This window comes from Channa argus, chromosome 19 (assembly GCF_033026475.1).
Source record: "Channa argus isolate prfri chromosome 19, Channa argus male v1.0, whole genome shotgun sequence".
Classification (NCBI taxonomy): Eukaryota; Metazoa; Chordata; class Actinopteri; order Anabantiformes; family Channidae; genus Channa; species Channa argus.
Genome location: NC_090215.1, coordinates 5,846,141 through 5,851,186, shown reverse-complemented (window position 1 = coordinate 5,851,186; position 5,046 = coordinate 5,846,141). Strand labels below are relative to the sequence as shown.

At 45.7% G+C, this 5,046-nt stretch overlaps 1 non-coding gene across 1 annotated transcript; it reads right to left on the bottom strand.

Annotated features, from left to right (window-relative positions):
- Positions 1-4,974: 4,974 nt before the first annotated feature.
- trnaa-cgc (transfer RNA alanine (anticodon CGC)) lies at positions 4,975-5,046 on the bottom strand. The gene has a single exon. It is a non-coding gene; the product is annotated as a tRNA-Ala (tRNA).

Below are 5,046 nucleotides of genomic sequence, written 5' to 3'. Positions count from 1 at the left end.
AGTTGCACAGCAATATAAGCCATACACATGGGAATAGGAAATAGAGCCGTCTTCAATACCTTTAAGGAAGCATTTGCAGATTTGGCTGTCAAGAACTTTCGGATCTCTTCTTTTCCTTTCGGCTGCTCCCTTTCAGGGGTCGCCACAGCGGATCATGTGCCTCCATCTAACTCTATCCTCTGCATCCTCTTCACTCACACCAACTAACTTCATGTCCTCCCTCACTACATCCATAAATCTCCTCTTTGGTCTTCCTCTAGACCTCCTGCCTGGCAGCTCCAACCTCAGCATCCTTCTACCGATATATTCACAGTTTCTCCTCTGAACATGTCCAAACCACCTCAATCTGGCCTCTCTGACTTTATCTCCAAAACATCTAACATGAGCTGTCCCTCTGATGTACTCATTCCTGATCCTGTCCATCCTCGTCACTCCCAAAGAGAACCTCAACATCTTAAGCTCTGCTACCTCCAGCTCTGCCTCCTGTCTTTTCTTCAGTGCCACTGTCTCTAAGCCGAACAACATTGCTGGTCTCACCACCGTCTTGAACACCTTTCCTTTCATTCTCGCTGATACTCTTTTATCACACAACACACCTGACACTTTTCTCCACCCGTTCCAACCTGCCTGCACTCGCCTCTTCACCTCTTTTCCACACTCACCGTTGCTCTGAACCGTTGACCCTAAGTACTTAAAGTCCTGCACCTTGTTCACCTCTGCTCCCTTTAACCTCATCGTTCCACCTGGGTCCCTCTCATTGACACACATGTATTCCGTCTTGCTGCGGCTAAGCTTCATTCCTCTGTTTTCCAGAGCAGACCTCCACCTCTCTAGATTTTCCTCCACCTGCTCCCTGCTCTCACTACAAATAACAATGTCATCTGCAAACATCATAGTCCAGGGAGATTCTTGTCTAACCTCATCTGTCAGTCTGTCCATCACCAGAGCAAACAAGAAGGGGCTCAAAGCCGATCCTTGATGCAGACCCACCTCCACCTTGAACTCCTCTGTCACACCTACAGCACACCTCACCACTGTCTTACAGCTCTCATACATGTCCTGCACCACTCTAACATACTTCTCTGCCACTCCAGACGTCCTCATACAATACCAGAGCTCCTCTCTCGGCACCCTGTCATACGCTTTTTCTAAATCTACGAAGACACAATGCAACTCCCTATGACCTTCTCTGTACTTCTCCATCAGCGTCCTCAAAGCAAATACTGCATCTGTTGTACTCTTTCTAGGCATGAAACCATATTGCTGTTCACAAATACTCACCTCTGCCCTTAGCCGAGCTTCCACTACTCTTTCCCACAACTTCATTGTGTGACTCATCAGCTTTATTCCTCTGTAGTTGCCACAGCTCTGCACAAACAAACTAGTCAAAAACTCTACTGCCACCTCTCCTAGACACTTCCATACCTCCACAGGTATGTCATCAGGACCAACTGCCTTTCCGCTCTTCATCCTCTTCAATGTCCTCCTCACTTCACTCTTACTAATCTTTGCTACTACCTGCTCCCCACCAGTCACCTCTTCTACTCTTCGTTCCCTTTCATTTTCCTCGTTCATCAACTCTTCAAAGTACTCCTTCCATCTTCCTATCACACTCCTGGCACCTGTCAATACATTTCCATCCTTATCTTTAATCACCCTAACCTGCTGCACATCCTTTCCATCTCTATCTCTTTGTCTGGCCAACCTGTACAAATCCACCTCTCCCTCTTTAGTGTCCAACCTAGCATACAAGTCCTCATATGCTCTTTGTTTGGCCTTTGCCACCTCTATCTTCACCTTACGCTGTATCTCCCTGTACTCCTGTCTACTCTCTTCAGTCCTCTCAGTGTCCCACTTCTTCTTAGCTAACCTCTTTCTCTGTATACACTCCTGAACTTCCTCGTTCCACCACCAAGTCTCCTTGTCCGCTTTCCTCTTTCCAGATGACACACCGAGTACCCTCCTACCTCTCTCCCTGATCAAATTAGCTGTAGTAGTCCAGTCATCTGGAAGCACCTCCAAACCACCCAGATTCTGTCTCAGCTCCTCCCTGAAAACTAAACGACATTCTTCCTTTTTCAACTTCCACCACTTCGTCCTCTGCTCTGCCTTAGTCCTCTTCATCTTCCTCACCACCAGCATCATTTTACACACCACCATCCTGTGTTGTCTGGCTACACTCTCCCCTACCAATGCTTTACAGTCACTGATCTCTTTCAGATTACAACGTCTACACAAGATGTAGTCTACCTGAGTGCTTCTCCCTCCGCTCTTGTACGTCACCCTATGTTCCTGCCTCTTCTGAAAGAAAGTGTTTACTACAGCCATTTCCATCCTCTTTGCAAAGTCAACCACCATCTGACCTTCTGCGTTACTGTCCTGAACACCAAACCTGCCCATAACAGTCTCATCACCTCTGTTCCCTTCACCTACATGCCCATTGAAATCTGCACCAATGACAACTCTCTCACCTCTGGGGATGATCTGCATCACTTCATCTAACTCAGTCCAGAATTTCTCCTTCTCTTCTAACTCACATCCTACCTGTGGGGCATAACCACTCACAACATTGAACATCACCCCTTCAACTTCCAGCTTCAGACTCATCAACCTGTCTGACACTCTTTTCACCTCTAGAACATTCCTCACAAAATCCTCTTTCAATATAACTCCTACTCCATTTCTTATCCTATCTGACCCATGGTAAAACAACTTGAACCCTGCTCCTAAGCTTTTAGCCTTGCTACCTTTCCACCTGGTCTCCTGGACACACAGTATGTCCACCTTCCTTCTCTGCATCATGTCGATCAACTCCCTAGCCTTCCCTGTCATAGTACCAACATTCAAAGTCCCTACTGTCAGTCCTACATTCTTAGCTTTCCTCTTCTCTCTCTGCCTACGAACACACCTTCCTCCTCTTCTTCTTCGTCTTCGACCAACAGTAGTCCAATTTCCACCGGTACCCTGTAGGTCAACAGCACCGGTGGCGGTCGTTGTTAACCCGGGCCCCGACCGATCCGGTATGGAAGTCTTTGTCACGATTCGCATGTTTGAATTGGCATGTGTTTTACGTCAGATGCCCTTCCTGCCACAACCCTCTGCATTTATCCAGACTTGGGACTGGCACAAGAAGACACTGGCTTGTGCCCCCTTGCGGTTGCATTGACTCTCGGATCTCTACTTGTTCATATAAAGACCCGCCCCAACAGAGTCAGCGGTGTCAGACACCATTGCTGTAGTGGTTTTCATACATTCCCAGGAAGATGATGATCATTAGGAGGCCAAACCTAACGATGGAATGAAGGTCATTTAGAGCTGTGATTGTTTGAAAACAACAACTCTTGACTCCTAGCGCATTTAGAGAAGATGCTTACTTTGAGATTTCGAAAGTACCGAAAGACGACACAATTTTCAAATCGCTAAACAGAAGACAACTGTGATGGCCGGGAATCAAAACAAGTTCAACTACTTGGAAGGCAGCTATGCTCACCACTATACCACCATCGCTTCAAAAGCCCTTTTTTTTCATTCTCTTAAAAAATCTAATCGGTAGAGTATACAGTACAAGTCAGTAAAGCGTCTCAGTCATCCGGGTCTGGAAGGTAAGTCATTTCAAATGGACTTCTTTTTAGTTGAAAGAGTTTCATTAAGTTTCAAAGATAGTTGGCTGTTGTCTGCAGTGCACTGAATATTGGTACAGATGCTGCGCATGTTGCTGAGATTCATTCACCGTTGACAGTATAGATTTAGTACATTAGCTTCTTTCATGAAACTTATTGCAATTTTAAAACTCGGATGAACCTCAACCTGAATCAGATCCGCTCTCTCACAGGTGAAAAATAAACAGACTGGCATTTTTAAAAGTATGTGGAGATGCTAGGAATTGATCCCAGGGCCTTATACCTGCAACACATGCCATCTACCACTGAGCTAAATCTCTGATTGCACAGCAACGAAAGCCATACACATGGCAATAGGAAATAAAGCCGTCTTCAATCCCTTTAAAGAAGAATTTGCAGATTTGGCTGTCAAGGACTCTTGGATCCCTACTTGTTCATGTAAAGACCCGCTCCACCAACAGAGTAAGCAGTGTCAGACACCATTGCTGTAGTGGTTTTCATGCATCCCCAGGAAGATGATGATCATTAGGAGGCCACACCTAACGATGGAATGAAGGTCATTTAGAGCCGTGTAGAGCAATAGTTAGCTGGGGATAGTTGGAAGACAAGCAGGGACAGTCATTAAAACTTTTGCAACTTGAAAACCCAGATGAACCTCAACCTGAATCAGATCCACCCTCTCACAGGTGTCAAATAAACAGACTGTCATTTTTTAAGTACATGGACATGCCAGGAATTGATCCCAGGGTCTGGCATGTAAGTCATGGCAAATGGACTTCTTTGTAGTTAAAGTAGTCGGCTTGTGCATCCAGTAACATTGCCTTGCAAGCCGTCTTCAATCCCTTTAAAGAAGAATTTGCAGATTTGGCTGTCAAGGACTCTTGGATCCCTACTTGTTCATGTAAAGACCCGCTCCAACAGAGTAAGCAGTGTCAGACACCATTGCTGTAGTGGTTTTCATGCATCCCCAGGAAGATGATGATCATTAGGAGGCCACACCTAACGATGTAATGAAGGTCATTTAGAGCTGTGTAGAGCAATAGTTAGCTGGGGATAGTTGGAAGACAAGCAGGGACAGTCATTAAAACTTTTGCAACTTGAAAACCCGGAAGAACCTCAACCTGAATCAGATCAACTGTCTCACAGGTGTCAAATAAACAGACTGTCATTTTTTAAGTACATGGACATGCCAGGAATTGATCCCAGGGTCATGTCAAATGGACTTCTTTGTAGTTAAAGTAGTCGGCTTGTGCATCCAGTCACATTGCCTTGCAATGGTCATGAAGCAAGCCCAAGTCAGTTTTTTTCCACTCTCAGGTGAGAAACAAAGACACTATCATTTCATTAAAACACTTGGAGATGCCGGGGATTGAACCCGGGGCCTCATACATGCGAAGCATGCGCTCTACCACTGAGCTACATCCCC